The sequence below is a fragment of the Anomalospiza imberbis genome, chromosome 2 (genome assembly GCF_031753505.1).
Source record: "Anomalospiza imberbis isolate Cuckoo-Finch-1a 21T00152 chromosome 2, ASM3175350v1, whole genome shotgun sequence".
NCBI lineage: Eukaryota > Metazoa > Chordata > Aves > Passeriformes > Viduidae > Anomalospiza > Anomalospiza imberbis.
Window position 1 is genome coordinate 7,972,717 of NC_089682.1, and position 23,095 is coordinate 7,995,811.

The 23,095-nt window shown below is 42.9% G+C and overlaps 2 long non-coding RNA genes across 2 annotated transcripts in view; one reads left to right on the top strand and one right to left on the bottom strand.

Moving 5' to 3' along the window:
* Positions 1–2,997: 2,997 nt before the first annotated feature.
* LOC137468239 (uncharacterized) overlaps positions 2,998–23,095 on the bottom strand; it is a 35,048-nt gene continuing 14,950 nt past the window's right edge. The window contains exons 3-4 of the long non-coding RNA XR_010995822.1: positions 14,187–14,380; positions 2,998–3,049 (exon numbers count right to left, since the gene is read on the bottom strand). This is a non-coding gene — a long non-coding RNA (uncharacterized lncRNA). The remainder of the gene's footprint in view (positions 3,050–14,186; positions 14,381–23,095) is intronic.
* Positions 10,105–11,975, top strand: LOC137465664 (uncharacterized). Its single transcript, XR_010994748.1, has 2 exons — positions 10,105–10,218; positions 10,339–11,975. It is a non-coding gene; the product is annotated as an uncharacterized lncRNA (long non-coding RNA).

The window sequence follows — 23,095 nt, forward strand, 5'->3', positions numbered from 1 at the left end:
AAAATGTTACGTTGGGAAAAGCTGTTAAATAAAGAAAAATATCTAGAAAAGAAAGGGTTCATTTTTTTCTTCTCTTTTGACAAGGAGGATATCAAGAACATTGTCTAAGACCTGGAAAATTTGGTTTCTGAGAGTCTTCTATGATTATTCAGTCCCCAAAGCCCATGGGAAGATTATTCAGCCATGAGTGGACTGTGTCACTGTTTTCATATCTTATCTGTAAGGAGCCAGCTCGACTCATGAGCACTTGCAAAAACTGGAATGTGCTACAGGGAAGCCAGAGTGACTCTTGAGTCTGCAATAGTCCTGCCACTGGGTTTTCCTGTCTGTGGTGTCAGGCCCAGGCTGTCGTAGGTAGTGGAGAGCTGGTGGCATAAGGAATATATCATGTGGATAATGTTGGTGCTATTAATCCTCTTTTTATTATAACCTAAACCCCATATTATTATCTGACACGTGCTGAATGATTCCTAATCTGTTAATCTAACATTTAAAGGGATGATAAAAATTGTGTCTTGCTATACAGGCATTCATTTATGGAAATAAACTTTACCTAGTGCACAAAAATTAGGGTGGATAATTCCAGGCTTACATTTCATACATCCCAGTTCTTAAAACCAATGTCTTTTAAAATACAATATTAAGATGCTGTGATTCTATAACATGTCATATTTGGTGGTTTTACTGAATCATTGCAGTAAATATTGATTTAGGCAATTAAGTCTCCCAAGATAAAATTAGTCACTGAGGAACAAACTCTGTCTACTAAACCAAAATCAGATGTATTTAAAAGTATAATAGTGTTTGTGTTAAAGGTATAGAATGGTAGTTTTCTGATGCTTTATTGAATATTGTTATTCTCTTTGGAGGCTGGACATTTCAGAGGTTTTTGTAGGAAGCTTAGCACTGCAATGATGGCCGAGCTAAGTCCCTGGCTCTTCGGGACTTCAACTGCTTTGATCTTCAGATGTGACTTCCTGAGTACAATCCAGAGGACAAAGGTTTGGGTTCCGCATCAGGACCATGCTGCCTTTCAAATCTACCAGCCACGTGCAGGACATACCTGAGAACACCATTGACACAAAACCAGGAGAAGATTGTTACAAACTTGTTCTAGAGCGGTTACTTTTCATCCACTGGCACATGAATGAGTGAATCTTTTAAATTGTCATAGGTGAGCACTTAAACATGTTATTGTCCTTTGCTGAATAGTTTTATTAGTGACATTTTATACTCTCTGTTATGAGCAATATAAATACGGGTATTTTTCTTTTGATAAAAGTCTTTTCTTCAAGAATAACCATCTTTAGCATATGTTAGAAATGGGGTGACAAGTTAGGCTAAGAACCAACAATTCTCAGTTTCTGTATGTGGTGAAAAACTCCAAACAGGCATCTTTGCTTTTAGCCTACTTTTGTCTGCCTACAAAGAACTTTGCTTGTCAAGAATTGTAGGTACCTACTCTTCAAGTGGAAAGAATAGCTGGCCTCCAGCCTCCCACAGGGAGAGCTGAAAATTAAAAAGATCTTTTAGAGAACCTAAGAATGGCTTTAGCCCCTTCAGCAGCTGAATAAGGTTTTATAATAGAAGTGCAAACGCACGTGCTGCAACTCTCAGCGAAAAGCTGTCATGATACCACATTATTTGCAATCTAAACCTCAGCTTCTCCAGGCATTCTCCTGCACTTTATAAGTGACTCTGATGTACAAATAATTTCCGGCATAGCTCTTGATAATTCTTGACAAATATTTGAAAATTATAATCTCCCGTTACGAACGTGAATGAAATGGGTGTGCTGGGAGCTTTCCCCCCAGTGCACAGTGCACAGCAGAACGGGAAGGGGCTGTCTCAATGAGCTACAGAATTGTTAGCAGTGGCCATCACATGTTGTAGGCAGGTGTGCACCTGGCTGCCTCGGCTCGGTCGAGTTCCTGGTGTGCTCGGGTGCTGCTGGAGGTGGGGACCTTTGCACATGCACATGGCAACAGCTCCTGCCAGTGCCAAAGCCCTCAGCGTGAGCAGCAACATCTTCTGAGCTTCTTTGCTGCCCAGAAGCAAGAGTCACTACTCAGGACACGTAGATTTGTACTGCCAAGGCAGCATCAGCCACTGGATGTGAGTGCAGGTCAAGGAGCTGTGAATCTCTCCCAGAGTGCCGTGAAAGCCACTACCCAAAAACCACGCTTGTCTTTCCAAGGAGATCTCATCACCTAATTCTTCCTGCATAGTCTCCTCTTCCTCCAGTCCTGCTGGCTTCTCTTTGCACTCACTCTTCTTTTCTCTGACCTTCAATGACACAATTACCTCTCTCTATGTTCATGATAACTTTATCTCCCATTCTACCCCTCGCCCCTTGCCTTGCACCCTTCTGCCTCTATTCTGTGTGGTTCACTGGGAGATGCCTTTTCTCTCTTTGGGTTCCCTTTCTTCACTCCAGCTGCCCTGGACCTTTAGTTTCTGATGTTCTTCTGTCCCCCCATGCCAAGAGAGGGGCAGTGCTGGAAGGTGTGCCTGTTGGAGAGGACAAGGGACAGTTTGCTTTCAGAATGCTGTGTTTTCAGGACTGAGGCATTTAAAGCATATGTATTGTATAGAGTCAGGAGGACCTCTAACCCCATTGCACGCTCCTACCTTGTCTTCTGTCCTGACAGTTTGAACTGGGCAAAATTTCCATTTATCCACATTGTGTCATCCCATATGTTCTCTGCCTGGTCCAGCTGCAGTCTCTCCCTGGGCATGTGCACATGCAGCCAGAAATTGAGGGAGCACAACCCAGTTTCCTGCTTGTCCACCCCAGGGAGAAGAGAGGAGAAACTGTGACCACAGTGACTGCACAGAGGATTCAGTCAATTCCCAGCCTCACAGGCCTTCCCACTCCTCCCCTGTTCCAGGAACTCTCCAGCTGGCTTTGTGTTTACTTCTGCCTTCCCTGTGACATCTTCTTATAGTCTCAGTTCCTCTTTTGCACGCTGGAGAGAATGTTATCTGCAGTTCTCATTTTCCTCTTCTGATGGGCTGGGCATGCCTGGGCTCCTTCAGAGCTCTCATCCTGCCACAGCAATGAAAGACAATGCATTCATCGCTTTCCCTTGTTCATGCCATCCTTAACAACAACAATGACAACAACAAAATCCTTTCCATCCCAGCCTGGTTCCTCTGTGCAGTTCTCAGCTGACTTATTAGTAGGCCTGTGTTTGTCATTTGTGAGATTGACTGCACAAAAACTGTAGGTGTAAATTTAATAAAAATACATCTGTAAACATTACAGCACTCAGCACCATGGTTTTATAAAATGCAAAGTAAAGCTGGTTGTCCATACTGAGTTTTGGGTGGTAGCTAGCAGGGCTTTATTTCAAAGTTATGTTCCTTGATCCTTTTCCAGGTGAGACACTAAAGAAAAATACCCATGAAATTTCTGCAATTTCCTTTCTCTTCTGAAAGGAAGAGAAGAGGCATCTCAGACTGGTGTGGTGCCCTATTGTAACACTCTAACAGGATTTTTCAGAGCTAGATGAAAGCATGATAAATTGGTGACAGGAAGGGTCAGTCAGTTGCAGGGGGGAAAAACCCCACAAAGTTTGCCCTCCTGGCTACGTTCACAGCCTGGATGGCATTCCTGCTGCATGACAAATATGCAGGCATCCTCTTCCCAAGCTGGAAGGAGATACAGAAAGGATGTGGGAGAAACCAGAGGAAGCCAAGAGCGGGATGGAAGGATTTAGGAAATTAACTCCTTCTTTAGGAAAGGAACTAGGCTAGTGATAGATATCCATAAGGGGAATAGTGGTGAGGGAACCAAAGATGCAAATCATGTCAGGCATGCTGAGGGGAGGCAGGGCAGCAAGACATGGGATGCAGGCCCCCTAAAAGACTTGTGTAAGTTGGTTTCTAAAGGCTTACGTGACCTTTTACAAGCCTTTAACATAGACACTGCTGAATCCTCGTTGCTCAAGTCTCCATGCTCTTGGTTTTGTCCTCTTCCTGTCTTTTCTGGGCTGTCTTTGATGCTTCGGTGTTGGAGGAGGAAAGCAGCCCAGTTTATGGCTTCCACCTTGCAGTATTGCTGCCCAACATCTTCACTCCTCCACCAGTGCTGACAGCTTGTCCTGTCAATAGCCAGAGGTGCCATTTATGGCACAATAATGGTGAACAACTGTAGTGGTGTGACAAAAAAATGAGGTTTCAGGAGCCTTTGTTCCATGCACTCTTGAGAATCTCTGCATGGCCTCCTGACCATCTGCCTGCATGAGATTGGCAGAGCCCAGGTGAGTTGTGGGGTTAAAGACCACACAGAATAAAATAAAACACCCCACCTCCCAAGAAGTAGAGCCTAAGGAGGGGTGTACAGCAGATGTAAAGAGTTCTGAAGATGCTTCAGCTGCATTTGAGCCTATTCTACCTCCACAGTATATAATGGATAAGTGGGAAGGCAGCTCACAGTGGATATGGAGTCATCATTAAAGTAAGGCTTGCAAGTTCAGCTGGTGCACATCTCTAAACAAGGGAGGGTAGCAGCTTTTTTGGTAGCTGAGTTCAGCTGTCTCACACATCCTTGTCTCACCCCTCCTCCCACTCCTGCATCCTGAGAAAGACAGAGCTGTGCTCCTCCAGAGGAAGCTGGGAAAGGAGGGAGGTTAATCGTTAGGATTTCTAGATTCCTTATTGTCAGACCCTCCAGAATCTCTCTTGAGCAGCAGTCCCTCCCAAGCAGCCTTTCTCCAAAATATCTTGGGAAAGCTTGAGATATGGAAGCAAAGCTATGGGCATGCATGGAAACACACCAGTTTATGCCATCTGCACTAAAGGATCCTTCAGGATGAGTTTGGCAATTTCAGAATCATGGCTGTCCTTGACAAAGCAAGCCTGGAAAAGTTTTATCAATTTTGTCTATGTCTCCCCTGAGAGGCTCAGTTCACTGTGGCAAGGCCAGTGTGTGATGTTCCCCGTGGCTCTGAAAGAGTCCAGCATGCACATGCAAATGGCTTCTTCTTTCAATCTGATGAAAATTCTGGAAAATGTCTACGCAAGTGATAGGCAACTGAAAATTAAGTTATAACAGTTTCAGGCAATCATCCTGTAAATGTCTATACTACTTGGCATATATCTACAAATAACATTTACATTTTAAGCTAACTGAATCAAAGTGCCTACTGGAAAAAAGCTTGGAAACAGGCAAGAAGCCCCTGAGACCCACACCAAGCTGGACTAGTGGAACAACAGAAGATTTTCCTAAGCTTACTGGCAATTGACCCTAAAATAAAAAGCTACAATCAATAGATTTTAACAGTTTACAGACCACAATAGAAAAATAATCAGAACTTCATAGCTATGTGCTCAATTTCCTTGTTTACCACAAGGCTGTATCTTGAACAGTCACATTTCAGCTCTATTTTTAGGTAACATTCATGGAGAGGAACCACAGGATCCAGAGCTCCTATGAGCTGTGCGTTTCCCAGGGAGACCTCAGGAAGCAGCTGATGTCTTGTTTGCTCTTCCAAAGAGGGTGGCTCTGAGCTCCCTCTTTCCTGCCACAGCCACAGTCTGAGACAGGCAAAGGAGGGCATTTCTTCCTCACACCCCTTGGGATTTGTAAGGAGCATCCTCACAGATGGACAGGGCTGCCAACACTGACTCTGTGCCACATAATCCCAAAAACAACCTGCCAAGAGCTGCTGGATGAAGCAGAAATTGCATGCTGCAAACTAAGTCCAAAGTTTAATCATTCCTGAGGTAATGTGCATAAGAAGGAAATGAAACTCCTCTCTAAGAAGAGTGATATATTTGCTTGTTGTCTGAGGAACTAAATACTGTGAAAAGGAAAACAGTGTCTGTAAAGTGTTTTAGCTGGTTTTTGTGCAGCTCAAATAGTAAAGCCTTGCTTTTACTGACTGTAGACATAATGATAGAAACCATTCCTTGGTGCAAGACTGAATTTAAAATGGAAGAGTTGATATGATTACACCATAAAATTCAGTCATTCTGAAAATGAAAGCAAAATCCGTGAATGATTTACATGAATCCTTAAAGGGACATTAGCTTCAAGAAAAATCCACTTCACTTTGTCAGCAAGCATTTCAGGAGCAGGAGGATTTAGTTCTGAGGAAGCACACAGTTTATTTAAACTTCCCCTTCAGCAGCTGTAGAGGGGTTTGGAACATCCCCACGTCCCCTCAGGGGCTCCTGGATGAAGGTGGTGGGTTTGGTTCAGGACCACAGGGGAGGTTCAGCTCTCATCACCCTGTTAAGAGAAATAATCTGGGGATGTTTATATTGCATAGCTAACGCAAATGAATCAATTTAGCAAACACTGCTTTCCCCTTTCCCCCTAAATGTGTTCACGGACCCTGTGCAGCACTTACAGATGTAAGGCAGAGCAGCTGTTTCCCTCATAATTTTCCATTTTCAGTCACATTTGACAAAACTGTGGCTTTTCTCTTCTCTTGGAAAGACTAATGTCTGATGTCTGCTCCAATTTACTGAGTAAATAAAACATCAGGTGGTGCCCCTGTGTACATTCAGGAATGTAAAAAGTGGTAAAGGAGGATTGTTTGGGCTGCTCTAGACTAGGAGCAATCACACCCATGGCATCCATCTCTGTGCTGCCTAAAGGCAACCAAAGGGCCTCTCTCTGAAAAGGCAACACATTTACCTTTGGACAGGTGAATCTCCTACCTTTTAGCCTTTATTCCATTTGCCCCCTTCAAAGATAGACAAAGATGATGATTTGCTAATAAAATTAGATTACCATTTTAACCTGTTAAATAAAATCTGTACAAATACATTATAATGGTTATAATTATGAAATATTATTTAGTATAATTATTATCAGTATGTGAAAATGGAGCTGGAATAATTTCTAGTATGATCAGCAGCAGAGAACCCATGTCTCAATGCTGAGTCTTCATAATGAAGATAAATTGCATTTAGCTACTTTCATGGATGCTTCAGCCTAGTAAAGGCAATTTGTTGTTTTTTTCTCTTGAAATACTGTTTGTACCTCTTACCTCTAAAATGAGTAAATACAATACGGATGTCCATGAAACCTCGGGAATTACATAAGAGTCAAAATTCAATGACTACAGATTTGCATTTGTTAAGTTCTTTTTGCATTGAAGTTTATCATTTAATGTGAACTCCTGGTGATCCCAAAATAATTCACAGCTTTTTAGGGGCTTCAATAGGGCATCAAAGCAGATACATCCCAGTGAGATGAAGAAAAATAATCTCACAGTAAAATAGAACAACCACTGTTGTTACTACTAGATAACTAATTGTAGTTGATAGCTACTAGAAAAATGTTATCAACTACAATTAAACTTAGTATGACGTATGTAGATGCAATTTTTGCAAAAACATGGGCAGCCCCTACCTATTTTCATATATTTGGTTATAACACTTTTATAACTGGTATAGACCCCCAGATGTATTTTCCCTTTCCTGGTGGAGCTGTAGCTTGTCTGGTTTTGCACCTGACAAGCTGAAAGCATCTACATTCTAACCTTGTCCAGAAAGAAGATTGTACCAATTTATCTCAATCTTTTCTAAACTGGAGTAGTTAAATTGATAGGTTTGTGTGTGTGCAGCTGATGATGTTGATCTACACTTCTCTTCCAATTAATCTCTCTGGCAGTTGCAGCAAATCCTGCCTACCAACCAGTCCCTGAGTGTGCTTGGGAGGAGTTCAAAGACTGCAACTAGAAAAGGACTGGGCTGCAAACGAGCCAAAGCAGAAGTGAAACTGGAGTCCCAATGTGTTTTGCCTATTGCTCAGACCTCCTTTGCAGTGCGACGTCTCCCCGTGCCCCAGATTAGGAAGTTTGTCCCCAGGGACTGTCTGAAGCCTGTTTGAAGGACCACATTTTCTAATGCTGTTGAAATACATTGCCCTTTCCAGAGGTGCAGTGCAGAAATAATTATTTGTCCTTATAGGACTCAAGTTTAATAACCCCCTTTAAACTTAGTCATTCTCACCTTTCTCCTTAGGATTTAATTTGACCAACATTTAAGCATGTGGGTTCTGATGCTCCCAACACTCTTAAGGGGCTCCTCTCACCACCAGCATCTTGTCCCTGTCCCTGGGCTTCCTGATTCACCATGGTATTGTAAATATTTGTGCTGTTCCTCCAGGCAAAAATAAAAGGGAAGAAATAAAAAAATTGCCTTTAACTGTATCTACTTTTGCATGTGGATATAGACTCAATTTTGTCAGAGAGAGGAGGAGGCAGGATGGCTGAGAACAAAGGCTGGAAGCAAGGGGAGAGGACGACACCACCTTTCAGTGGCTGTGCTGATTTGGAGCATTTGTCAAGCTGCACACCCTTCAGTTCAGCCTTTTATTTCACAGGATGATGTCTCCTCCTAAGGAATTCTTTGCTTATATTTGTCATGTTGACGAAGTAAATCTAGTGGTGCCTCACCCTAGGAGCTGTGCGTGCCTGGGGCTGACTCTCACTGCCTGGGACGCCACACAGGAGTCCTGGCTACTGGCGTTCAACCTTCAATTAGTGTCAGATACTCAGTGACACCAAGTGGGCACAAAGACTTTGCTGTGGCCTATCTGAAAGACAGGAGTAAACCCAAAGCTTATTTGTTCTTACCTGGGCCTGTAATTAAACCTCTAGGACACTCAAGTCTTAATCCAATTGAAAGTTCTTTGATTACAGCATTTTAAATTGTGCCTTCATTACAAACTCAGCAGGCCCAATTATTTTGCAATTATGAACATTAATAAGTGGTATAGGAAAATCAGGACAGCCTGGAGGATTTGAGGACGGCGACTGCTCCTGAGAAGGATGTAGATGTGTTGCTCAGGAGTGATCAGAAGCTGCTGCCAGGCAACGAGGGACCTGAGAGGAGCCTCCTGGGATGAGGGGCAGGATCTAGATCATCTCATCTTCCAAAGGGAGATGAGACTTGCAAGGGCCTCTCACCACTGCAGGGAAGCAGAGCAGGAAGAGGTGCTCTTTTCCTCAGGGCTGCCAGACAACCAAGCACTAGCAAATGACTTTGGTTAAAGCTCTTTCAAGCTCTTTATCACATACATAAAGATAAATTAGGACATCTCATTTAGCAAGAAAAAGGACCCAGCCCTGGCCTTGTGTTGGTCTCCTTGGATCAGGGAAGAGAAGTTGTGATGCTCATGAAAATGATCATAACAAAAGAATCTTTTCTAACTCAGCATGGTCTTTGTTCCCACTTGCCTTTTTGCTGAAGCCTTATTTAAGAGTCCTGGGATATTATTTAGGCTTGACTTAACTAAGCTCTGGCTCTTGAAGGTAGTTTTCTCACAAGCTGTTGGGCTGGTCCATTGTTGGAGAAACAAGAAACAGGAGATTAAAAGAGGCCACAGACCGGTAACCTCTTCAAATTACAGAAAATAATCAAATTAATCTCGTTTTATAATGCCAAGAATTAAAATATGGTGATAAAGAGACAGATATTTGAAAATATTATGGTTTAATCATAAATTACTGTTAAGGGCACTAAGAAAATCACAATCCATTTTGGTTGAAGACAGCTCTGGTGATCACGGCTACTTCACTGCTCACCTGCTGGCTCTGTGTTGCTATTTTGGAGCCAGGTGGACTTTGAGGTGACAGCCTAGGCAAGGTTTGAAAACATCTGTCTCCTGTCAGTGCAGTGTCTCCTGTCTGAAGCAGAAGAGGCAGTAGATGAGCAGGTAACAGTCTCAGGGTTTTGAACTCTACCTGTTATCTCTGCCTTAGAGAAGAAGGCTACCCATGTATCCTGGGGTGACTTTATGATGCTTGCATACGCATTCATCTGTTTAGCCTAGAAATAAGTTAACATTAACAAGAGGGACTTCCCTCCCTAAGTGAATTGAAGAAAGACTATTCTAGAGGTGGTAAACTGACTGAGAATTTTAGGTTTTGTCTCTTTACATTGTCAGTGGGAAATAAAAGGTTGTAGGGGGAGAAGTGTTCCAAAGGTTTTGTTCTGTTTCTTATTACTCTTTCTTTTAGTTACTGTTAATAAACTTTTCTTTATACCCTTTCAAAATTTTGAGCCTGCTTTACCTTCCTCCTAATCCTATCTCACAGCAGGAAATGAGTAAGTACATTCTAGTGAGTACAGTGGTGTTTGGCCAGCACCGAACCCACCACACCATGCTTGATGGAAGCACATCTAGGACATTAACAAGCAGCATTTCAAATTAATTGCTCTCATGTTTTAGGAGCTGGGAAGCACAAGTTCATGGTGAATATAAAGTTACTGGAGCTGAACATGTTACTTCTCATCACCCAAGGTAAGGTAACTTGTTCTGAGCAAGCTTCACCTGGAAGGTATTGAGCCTTGACAGAAAACTTCTCCCTGAAGGTTCAGCCAGGGCAGTCCCTGCCCTTTCCCACCCTTGTGGCTTCATCTTTGTCTTCCTGCCCTCCCCACCAGCATTCCTTAGATACTGATGTGAGCCAGACCAGGGAGACAAAAGGAGAGAAAGGAAATCCTTTCTTCTGAAGGGTGAGTTTAACTGGCTCCCAAGAGAACTCCCAGTGCCAGTGAGGAGGAGGAAGGGTGGGAACAGGTGCTGGGCACAGCAGAGGGGGAGTTTTCAGCTGCCCCGAGTGGTTAGACAGGCTTTTGCTGTAATGTCAAACCACACCTGGAGTTACACCAGCGCAGAGCCGGGCGCTGTGAGCATGTGGGACGGGTGACATGGTCTTCTGCCATTGCTCCACTTTATTGTCACACTGTTAGAGCAATGGCCTTCCCATCCAAGGCTGGCATTCCCTGCAGCCTTAAAGGAAGTGTTCAATTACCAGGTGAGCCCCATTAGCTGCAGGGGTGGCCCTGGAAAGCTGAGACCTCTGTGTGCTGGACAGACAGCACCTGGGTTCTGGTCAAACACAGCCAGGGATGTCAGATGAGAATTACAGAAATATGAAGCACATGGTGAGCATAATGCCTGTGCAGTGCTGTGACTGAAAAGGCTGACATGGAGGGGCATTTTGGGATAAAACTGGCCTCTGTGGACTTTAGACTTCTGCAGTATAGACAGCTGAGATGGCATGGCTGGCAAGGCTCCCTTTGGAGTCAACTGAAGAGGAGCAAGCCCTTTTAGGATGCAGTTCATCCCATCCTGGTGTAGATACACACAGCTAAAGGTGATAAATACTTCTCTGATATTTTAAAAAGGCTAAGTTCTCCATAGGCAACTAATTTTAAATAAGAGGGTCGCGCCCTATGAGAGCCTGTTTTTTTCCAGGAGACACTGCAGAAATCCTTTGGCGGGTTGCAGGAGTGCACACTTGGCCAGAAGAATCCCACCATTTCTCTCCCAGGACCTGAAGGATGAGGAAATGTGAGTAACATATTTCTCCATGTTTGCAGAATCATAAGAAATTCCCCTTGCAAAGCAATAACTAAAAATTGCATCAGACTCTGAGGGAAAGGTAGTGATGAAAGAAGGAACTGCATTCCATTCTCTGAAAACCAAAAAAGCTTTTGAAAGAAGAAGAAAACTGCCACAAATTCAGCTTTGTTCTGGACTGGGGTAGATACTTCTATGCAGTGTGATGCTGATCACACAGCTGCCCCTTTGCAGCTAAGCCTCGACACCTGTAATGAAGTCTGTTTTGGTTTCTCTTGCCATTAGCATCTTCAGATGTATTGTTTTGTTTAACAAAATTTTATTTGCCCCCCCTAAAGCTAAAGGTAGATGCTACTAGAATTTTTTTCTGAATATTACCTTTAGGGGTGTGTAAACCCTCAAAGCAATAATTGCTCAGAAATAGACTGGACTGTTCAGTATGGACGCCCAGGCCGCTGGGACAGAGTTTTGCCAGCTATGAGGAACTGCCAACACACCTCCATCTCCTGGGGGTGAAGAGAGGCAGAGCTGCCCCTCTGCTGCCAGAAGAAACGCCTTGTGCAGACAGAGTCAGACTGGCAGCACTGGCAGCTCTCCTTCCCTCCAGGGGCTGCATCTCTGCTGTGGCAGTGGGGAACAAAGGTTGAGGAACATCCCCTTTACCTGCAGCAGGGATGTTTTGACAACGGAGTGCACAGGTTGGACTTTTGAGCAGCAGGACTGGTACCTGTGTGCTTGACCTTGATGTCTGTGCATTTTATTTCTTTCAGCAAAAGGTTTTCACTGCTGATTTCGACTCACTCATTCTGGGGCTGCTGGTGATGGGCTCTTTAGCATAATAATGGGAATAAACGGTGCTCAACGAGTCACACTTCATCACAGATTGCTAAACTTCCCTTGCATTATCTAAATAATATGCATCTATTCAAATTACATTTCTTCTTAATATGTCTGAGATGCTCATGGAAGCGTAAAATAGATGTTTAACAATAAGTTCTTCTCCCTCCTAAAATTTTGGCTTCATTTGCTGTTTTATTTAAATGAGGGGTCACAACTGGCCACTGAATAACGACATTTACTTGGTTTTGTAAAAACCATGCCTTCCTGTAACATCTTTGAAAGGAGGCAGGCATACACTGACAGGTCCTTTCTCTTTAAGAAGAATGCATATCTCTTTGCCTCTGCTTCTGCTTGGGGTGAGAAAACGTGCAAAACAATGCTGTCATTTAAACCAGGCTGCTAATACCTGATCCTGCAAGGGTTAAATGGTGTCATTGCAGTTTCACTTCCTCTCAGACAGAGAGAACTACACTGTATGAAATAATTTGTTTATACTCCTTTCCTGTTCCAGACAGAGCTAGCAAGCACATTTTAATATGACCACTTGCATTCCTTTCACACAAAGCAATTTGAAATGAATTTTTTGAGCAGTTTTTCTTTTCTTGACCTCTCCTCCAAATGAAAGTGATCCTCAGAAAATTTTGCATTAGGTAAGTAATTGGCCTGGATAAAAGCCTTTGCCCTCTAGAAGGATTTTCAAGTGTTTGGAGTGATAAACTCCATGTTTAGGGACCAGTAATCCAGCAGACTGTTGTGATTCTATAAGTGGCAGATACAATAGATGTGCAAGTTCAGGTATGCATTTCAAGAGAATACATCTTGGCTGCTATTACACAATCACTGGATAATGCAAAGTAAAATGCTTGTTAAAAGAAGTTTTATGAAATCTATGAGCCTGTTGGATCACAGATAAATGACTGCTAAAAGAAAAGCTCATTGAAAGCAGCATGTGAGACCAGGCTATAGATAAACTCAGCATGAAGAACCTAAATGGGGACAAGGTGGGGACAAGAGGGAAAATCCAAGATGTACAAGGCTAATTCCAACCTCTGGTGTACAATGCTCAGCCTTCTTGCTCAGGCTGTAGTCTTTACTCAGTTGCACATGAAATGGTGACAAGATTAATGTCAAGCTACCAGAACTTTTTTTAGGTTACTATAAGGAATGAAAGCAGGACAGAAGAGTCTGGGGAAAGGTATGGGAAGGGATAAGAGACATGAGGAGCAGAAAGAAGGATTTCTTCTACTATACTAACCTTTTCTCCTCTGTAGTTTTCTTTGGGCAGCCTAGTCTTGCTCCAGGGAGATCTGCACAAGCTGTAATTTGACACAAATCCTTTTGCCTGACACTTTTATATTCCCTGCTACCTTATTTCTGTAGTCAAAACAAGCAGGAAACATGTCTGCAAGAACTACATGTGTATTTAAATGGTGCAGATGATGATCCTGTGGAGCAAATGGCCTTGTTTCTTAACTCCACCACTCTTCTCCTTTGCCATGGTAGGTCATTCCCATGTGCTCTTTCAATGCTCCTCCTCTCCCACATTTTTTTTCCTCTGCCTGCCTTGAAATTAAATCAGACAGCACCTGGCCCAGGACAGCAGGCTGCCACTCACTTTTTTTTTTTCTAGCAGGAATTTCAGTGGAAGGTGGGAATTAACTGTGTGGCAGGACCAGAAAAGGCTTTTCAGCTAGAACAGAGGCATTGCACCAAAAATTTCTTGCAATGAAGAAACACTTGAGTATTCTTAATTTCAAGGAAACTGCTGGTAGTTTTCATGGGTTGTTTGCCAAAGATTTATTATGAATGTGTATTTAAATAAAGGCCATGATATTTGCTTAGCAGCAGGAGGGCATTAGTGTGTGAGAATGCTGCCCTGCATCCATTTCCTGGGGTCTGGCCAAAGCAACCTGCCCATGCAATGTATGAAAAAAGAAACTCCCCTGAGTTGACTTCTCTTAAACATGTCATCCCAAAACTTTCCTCTGTAGTTTACTATAATGCTGTTACTCACCCTCATGCTCATTTTCTTAATTTATTTGCAACAATCTGCCTTTCATGTGAATGATCTTGGCCTCTGAGGCTGAGGCAAGTAGGAATAGAGAGTCCTATTAGAGTTCTAGAGTCTCCTAATAGAGACGTGGCATGAGCTCGGTTCCTCCACCCCAGGAAGCTGTCTCCATGCTCCATAGGCACAGACTAAAACTACTGAAGGAAGGGGAGTAAATATTAAAGTCCATTTCACATGACAATTCAATGGGTGAGAGAAACTCTGGGAGCTTAAAGGAACCCTATAGAGGAGAAAACAGAGACACGGAAGGCTGATGATTTACACTTAGTATATGAAAGACATATAAACAAATCCTAGTTAAGTCCTTCTGATAAGTGAATCACTGCCACCAGTTTTAAAATGTCAAATCATCCTAATGTTCAAAATGATTGCTGAGATGGCAGTTCTTTTCTAAATCTCTCTTTTCAGTTGCTCCATATCTCACCTTTGGAAGTGAAATTTTTCCATTAGCCTTGACTTGGAAATGAAAAATTGTGCACTTTAAAAACTCAATTTCAAACAATGCTATCCAGCATAAAGTAGACTCTGTTCTTCTGAAAAATGTGTGGCTGCCTGACATTTTCTAGCAAAGCTGCTGGCTTTATAATATTCAGTCTTACGATTCTGACAAGTTGGGAAAAATGTGCAAGGAGAAATACTTTGCAGATATTAGGGCTTAGGAAAAATTGCTCTCTATTTGGCAAAAGTTGATTTTCATTTGTTACGTTCAGAAAAAAGGGAATAACTGGTGACACAGATACTCTTAAAGAGTTTGGAAACAATTCTTTCAGCTACAAATCACTATCTGATTTTATTTAAAGGATTACTCGGACACATCATACAGCTCCTGTATAGGTACAACAATACAAGTCTTGTATTCTGCACGAGCTCTACTACCATGAAGCCTGCAGCTCACCTGACCCACTACCACCTGGTTGCCTGTGCTTGGGTTTGTGGCCCTGGAGCCAGGGGAAGGCAAACACTTGGGGTGTGATGGAGACAGGAGCACAGCCTAAGCAGAATTAATTGCAGGCCTTGTGGTGATCAAGGCTCCAGAGAATGTGCTCTCCATGGCCTGGGTAAGACAGCTCCAAATGGAATTTTAAAGAATAAGGATTTTTTTAAAGCTCCATGCATATTTGGATGAAGGAGAGGAAGCGCTCTGGTTCCATGCCTCTGCAGTGGGATGGGCTGGTTGCAGATGGTGACTCCACAGACTGACAGTTTTGCCTGCAAACACAGCTCTAGGTCAGCAGCTGGACTGTGGCTACCAGGCAAGCAGAACATTTGTAACAAAGCAGGTACCCTGGAGCAGGGATTGTCTCTCTGTGCCCTGCAGGCTCACTGAGCTGGGGAAGGTGAGGGTGAGAAATCACTCCCTGCTCTGCTGAACCTGATCAAAGTATTTCCAACTAATGGCTTGATAAAAACAGGGGGGCTGAGAGAGACTGTAAAGGCTGACGGGGGTCCACTTTTAAAAATCATGAATCATTGCTCTCACAGCAGAGGGGTGTCTTTAAACTGTATTTTATATAAATCCCTATTATCAATGGTTAAGGACAAGTGAACGACCAGTTTCTACCTAGGCAGCAACCTCCCTCTGGCACAGATCCATTTCATTTCTGCAAAGTGCTTAAGTACATGCTTAACTTTAACCACCTGAACTGTCCCGCTGGAGCCATGGAGATGACTCATGAACTAAAGTTAGGCCCCTGCTTGCGTATCCTGCTGACTGTGGGCTTCTGCAGTATCTACTGCCAGATGTTTGGGAGAGGAAATGAAAGAAACTCTGTAGTGGACAGTTAAGGGAGTAATTAACTAACAGAGGAAACTTTGTACAGCTTCCAAATATCTGAAAAGTGATCTAACGTGAGAGTTGATATTTTGGTAGTCCAGACACAGGTTTAAACAATTTTTAGTCCTATTCATGTCTTGATCTTTTATGTTTAGTCTCCTGGATTCTTCTCTAATGCTCCAGTCTGTCCACGTTGGGCTTTATCAAAATTTTGTGGTTTTATCCTAATTTAAATATGCATTAATATTCTTCATTAAATACAAAATTGCAGGGTAAGAAGAAAGAAAAATGCTGTGCTCAATGGGTGCAATGCTTCACTGTAGAAAGGATAGAGTAGAAGATGGTGGGGTTTCCAGCATACCTCTACTTTTGCAACCCATACTGGGTTTCTTTTCTTTTTTCCTTTCCAGCATACTCATCCTTCACTTGGATTGTCTTCCAAAAGCTCTTTGTGAGAGCATGGCACAATCTCTGCACAAACAGCACAGTGCTGGGATAGAGTTAACAGGAGACTTCAGCCTGAAAATCTCACAACAATTTCTATGGCATAAGCAGCACCCATCACAATAAGGTCTTTCACTGGGATTATACAACCCTGCACAATGCCCCACATGGGCAGCTCCCACAGCCAGAGCCCAGTGTTAAGGACAACCCTTCCCAGAAATCCCACACAGCAGGATCCCTCTGGTGTATTCCCCATAGGACAGATCAGGAACCATCACTTGCAGGACCTCGTGCATTTTGTGAAATGCTGTTTTTCTAGCTCTGGGTTACGTGGAGGTTCAGAGAAAAGTGCTGCAGACTTGCAACAGGCTGTCACAATCTGAGAGAGAGAGAGTGAGAGATTTATTAGGGGAATCTCCTTTGCCTCAAACACAGCTTTCTTTGAGAGCTGACCCTTCATTTATTCCTGGTGCCACCTTCAAGGGCTCTAATTCCCCAAGTGACAGCAATAGAATAAAACTCACCATCTTTGTGTCACCATCTTTGTCACCAGTGTGGATTTAGTCCATTGCCTCCTGAAATTGCTCTGGACTGTCCATCCACAAATGACCATCTCAGGTCCTACCTGAGCTGTTTCCACTGGGCCACGCTGGCTGAGCTGCTGTTCCATTTGCTGCCAGCTCCTTGCAGAGGTCAATCCCCAGCTGGGTCTCACACTTCCTTTAAAAGCAGGCTGTTTCAGCACAGGCCTGACAGTCTAGAAGGGGACTGAGCAAGAAGTCTTGTCTTGCTAATGCATGGGGTGGGGGGTAACTTTATTCTGGAATAAATTCCTCTGGAATGAAGGAATGCAGGACAATCCTTTCTGTGATCACCAGCTCAGTTTTGAAAAGCAGTGGAGAAATAGCACATGAGAGGCCACACTCAAAATGAAATCGACTGCTTCAAATTCCTTCAGTGTGAGTCCTGCCCTTCCTTAGTCCGTGGAGCTCTGCCAGTGATTGCCCTCGTGCTACAGTTTCTCCCTTTGTATTAGCACCCAGCAAAGCCTGATCTCCACATCGACTCAGAAGATGGCACAGCACTGATTTCTAGTCTGAAAGAGCACACAGAGGTATTTTGAATATGTACCTTATTCTTAATTTTCATCCTATATGACAGCTACTTTCAGTTATGTCATATCCTGTACAGCAAACCTCTCTTCCTTGCTAACACTAGAAGGGAAACAAAGGCTTGTTGTTTCTCTGAAGTACTAGACCTACTCTTAATTTCCATCCAGAAAAGCCCTTCCAACATTAATTCTGTCCAGAAAAAGATCATAGATGGCAGTGGGTGAAACACTAACTGATATTTTAAAAAGTTTCTCCTCTGCTCTTCCAGCAGAGGATCCAGGAAGGGCTAAAGTTCTAAATAACTAAACTGAATAACTAAAGTTCTTCAGTCCCACTAGGTACCCCTAATACCTAAAAAGTCCTGAGGGTGTATATTTTTTTAAATTATTACTCATATTTCAGTCTACTCACATGCCTATATAACATGCACAGCCATCATCAGTGCTATTCCACACTGAGTCTAGAACATAATCCAGGACAAAAATCAAGCACTCAGCTGGGCAAGGGCATTCAAGAAGGTCCTAAGCTGTTTTCTCTGGTGGGGAAGGAGGGTTTCTGCAGTATGTGATTCCTCTCTTTCGTGTCTTTTGAGCAGAGTTTGAGCAAGGAGCCGTCCATCTGGGCCATTCTCGCCTCCCCCTGGGCAGCTGCTGTCAGGGCTGGCAGCTCTTGCACAGCAGCTTCTCCATCTGGGAAAGCAGAGTCCCCACTCTTGGTGCCAAGCTGTCAGTCTGCTTGGAGTTTTGCAGTCCGGGCTCACACTCCCGGGTAGGTGGGTCAATAACACTAAGAACTTTATTAAAAACTACATCTAGGCTCATTAGTACACATCAATATAAAATTATTTGCGGGGCACATGACCATTCAAAATGTATCATCTTGCATTTGGCACTGCCAAAGGTTCCAGTCTGTGGAAGTGCCTACGAAACCTGCAGAGCCACCACCAGTGTTACTTGTACTGGACCAGCAGCTCTCACCCTGCTGTGAGTGAGGAGGAAGGAAAGGGAAAGGACACACAAACCCCTCAGCTCCTTGTGCAAAAAGCAGTTGCAGCCCAGCCCCTGGACTGGGTCTGTGGATTTCCCCCGATGAGGCTCCTTTCCATGATGGTTTTCTGCGTGCTGCAGCAGGACACTTGCACTGATCTGTCTCACTGCTTGGCAAAAAGTGAGAATGCCTTCATAAGAAAACCTGCAGCTTTCTAAATAGTGCTGCAGCTCCTATTCTGGACTGCATCCTAAACCTTGCTGAGGTGGGTCCAGGGCAGCTGCTGCCCCTGTACCAGGTCCTGATGCCAGCTGGATCCTTGGCACTGAGGTCCCAAGGCGTCTCCCTGGCTTTGGACATGCCATGCCAGGGGAGTAGGTGGCATCATTTTGGGAACCTCCCCCTTATCTCAATTCCACAGGTTGTGACAGGGAGTTTAACTAACATTTGCCACTGTGGTTTGATCAACAAACCAAAGCGTTTCCAGTGGCCCCTCACCTTTAAGGAGGATTGGAAGAGTGATGTAGAGAGTCTGGGCTGTAGTTAGCTCCTTCTGTCCTTTCAAAAAGGGGATTCTGGATTTGCATGGCAAATACTTGACTTGCAAGTAGGTTTAACCACAATATCTTCCCAAATCCAGCTCTTTGCTGTAGGAATCAGATATGTGACTTTGCTACTCTCTTCAGGCTCACTCTGTTTTGGTTATTTAATATTGCCATGTGCATTTCTGGATTAATTGTTTCATATATCTCTGAGAAGAAAATTTGTTTTTATAAATGCATAGATGCATATAGGAAATTAAACTGGTAAATTAAAACTAGCATCATCTCATCCAATTAAAGAGACTACATTACAAGACAGCTGTATTGCAAAAGTGCCTTGTAATACCCATTTCATTCTCGTAAACAATGCATCTATTTAAATGTGGACTGCAAAAATCACACACAATACTTTGGTTCAGGAATCTGCTGGCTGATTTTCTGAATCACTGTTTTTAATATAGGGGATGTGGGCGTCTAAAAAGCCTTCTATATATAAATCTGAAGAGCCATCTCATTCTGTTTCTGCAACTTATTTTTACCAGTTTCTCCTGATTCATTTTTTAGTGAATGCTGAGCATTTTAAGAGTAGAAACTGAGCAAAAATGCTCTACATGGATCATTACAGTTTGCAGCTCCATGACTTCCCAAGAGGTTTTTATATCTCAAGCAGTGAGAAACAGCTCTCACTGCGTAAGAAATTATTCCATTGTGTAGTATTATTCAAGCAATTAGAAATCATACTGTGTACAAAATACTGTATCTCTAGGTAGCAATTTTGGGTGTTGTACCATGCCTACTTAAGTGTGTAGCTACAGCAAAAGAAGTACTGTGTTAACAATACAACCATTTTTAAATCAAAAGACTAACAAATTCATAGAAACAACAATATACTGTAATTGAAATGCACTGCTTCATTTGCTTTAGACATCAAAATTACCAGTACCAGAGTCTTCTGGATTCTTGATTTCTCTGTCATTTATAAATTCCTTATCTGGCCAAGGAGAGTGAGCAATATTTTATAGCATGGAGAAGATGTTCACAGGAAACAAGAGGTGACTTCCTTTTCCTTCCACAGCACTCCTGACTCTTAACTGCTCCAAAACACCCCAAACCTGGTCTTGCATTTCTCTTGGCTAGTACAACATACTGCCATAAGACTAAGCAGAACATTTTAAAGAATTTCTGAAGACCTGTAGTCAGCCTTTTTCTTTAGAAAATTAGATTGTGTCAGCATAATGACTTGAAGCATCATGTTAAACACAGCTTTGCAAATTATATAGATGTGGGCTAAGAGGGCCAGAGCTTACCAATTATCCAGCTCTTAGGGCAGATCTCCTTCATAGGCAGAAGCAGAAAAAGACTAATTTATTTTTGAAGACAGCTAGGATACTTTTTTTGATATTGGATTCATTTGATAAGCTCACAGGTACATTACAGTGATATTGATGAAAAAAAGTGGCACAACATGCCAGTGAGATATGGAGGTGCAAAAGCATGATTAATACCTACCTAAAATTCACACACTCAGTGCCAGATGTGGCCACAGGAGGAAGAGCTCCCATCTTGAATGACCCTGGCATGTGACTGCTTAAAGAGGAAATGTTTTGTTTAAAGAAGAAGGGGATGTGTGCTGGTCCAGAGCTTGGAAACCCCCCTCAGCTCCTGGCAGACAGCCCACCACCAAACTCTGAGCTCCCACCCCATGGCTGTAACTCCCTGCATCCCTGGGGAGGCAGGAGGCATGCTGTGAGTTAAGTCTTGGTGCTCCTTCCCCACAGCTGTGACCTTCAGATATTGCTGAAGGACTTCCCACCACTCCCTGAAGTGGCCAGGCACTCTCGTGGGGCTCGGGAGCACCTGTGGCAGGTGGATCACTGCAGGACTGGAGGATCCAGTGCTGAAGGCGCCCTCCAGCAGGCACTGGACCAGTCTGGCCCAGGGATCCCAAGGTTTTGGGAGTCTCTTCAAGTTGTTGGCTGACTCTGGGCCTCCTGCTATTCAACCATCCATAAAAGCCCCAGGGTTGGGGAGAAGGAAAGAGTGAGTGTGAGAGAGGCAGGAAAGCACAAACACCTCTGTACATAACGTCTGCATTTCATAAGATTTTCTGTTACCATGGCAATGAGCATGGTATAAATACCCAGACAGATCTCCCTTGTGGCAGTGCATTCTGCTGCTCCCATGCTGCAGGGCCAGTCTGTGTACAGACATTTTGATGGGCATCTGCAAACCCTCTCTGGTAAAACTGTCAATGATTTTGTTCAATCTCAAGCCTATAGTTCACTGAGCAAAAGTGCTCTTTCCACCTCAATCACCTCAACTTACTTTCTGGCTCCTACAAACAAGTAAATAAATTCTTTCAAATCATAAAGATGGAGTATTGCATCGTTATTAATTTGTATTTAGGCTAAGTAATCAATAGGAAGAATAAACATTTTAGTTGCTTTAGTTATATTTGGAGTCAGACTCAGCACAAGCATTTCCAATAACAATTTAGTGTGATGAAAATTGCTAATGCTGTTGAATTTTGAGTTGTAATGGAGTTATAACAGATCCAGGTTAGCCAGTCACAGAGAAGCATAGCCTTAAGCTGAGTGCAATAATTAAAAAATAAGTGCCTATGTTTCATAACACAGTAACCCTTCAATTGATTTTTCCAGGATGGGTGCAGTCTTGCGTGAGATGAAGACATAAATAGGTGGATTTTGTTACAAAAATCAAGCATGATCCTACGTACAGAACTTAAACATCTTATTTTAAAAGGCTCGCTGCCCTCTAATTCATTTACAGATATGGTAATGGCAGTGACCAGATTTGCCAGGACATCTCCTTTCCATTCACCCCCTGCTTTTTGAGTGTACAATTGAAAAGAGGAAAATAAAATGGCAGAAGCATATATATGTTCCTTTATATCACATCTATGCAGGAGGACAAACTACTTCAGAAGGGGAAAAAGCATGTCTTCATTTGAAGGGGAAATGAGGTTTGCTTTTATGCTGAGGAAACTCAGTCAAACTCAAATTCAAGCTAGGGCAAGAGAGCTGGTATTTTCCACATAAATTAGCTGGGTAAATTACATATGGGAATCCCACATAGGTTAACCCAACCTGTTGTGTGGAGTACAAAACAAAAATGTCAAGCTGCCTGATTTTGTCTTATGACAGTTAACAGAAGATCAAGCCAAAATGGAAATGAGAGAAATGTGCCTTGAAAGAAATCCATACTAGGATTAATTTTTTTTCTTGTATTCTTCCTGGTAACAAGCATGTAATATGGAAACAAATGGGGCTGGGAGCAGGAGGAGAGTCGTGGAAAGCCAGGCAATGGGATGAAAGAACTTCCCTGCTACCAACACTGCGTCACTTCTGACACGTTGAAATTTTCCAGAGCAGCACTTATTCTCCCTTTAGGTTCTGAATAATACAGAGAAGAGGCAAGTAGAGCCCCAATGTGAGGGAGAAGCAAAAAAGAGTGAGTGTCCCCCTTAGCATAACTGGGATGGGTTTGCTCTCGAAACCATGAAGAGTAATTATTTTTTAATCCCAGTTCCTCACCCCCTGAAAATGAATCTATGCTTCTTCCTCCAGTGAAAGTGTAGTTTCCTCCATCTCCTCACTTTTTATTTCTAAGCCAAACATATAAAAACAACAAGGAAGAGCAAGAGAGAGCACTAAAGGAGTCTGGAAAAGGAAAATCTGTGTTGGCAGTGAGAGCTAGTCAAGATGTACATTAATCACATTGTGTAATCGAGACAGTTTTAATAGAATTGCACTGTAATCCCATGTTAAACTGAATCAGAGCTCATACAACTCTTCACACTAAATAATGTCATGATCCTGCAGTACTTTTAAATTGAAAACTCTTCCAAGAACTGAGAAATTGGTTTGACCTTTCCTTGGACACAGGTGAGGTGATTCATGGAGGGGGAAGGGGACGTTGCATGAGTCACTTCTGTTTGTTATATGACAAGCACCTTCTCCTAACTATTTACTT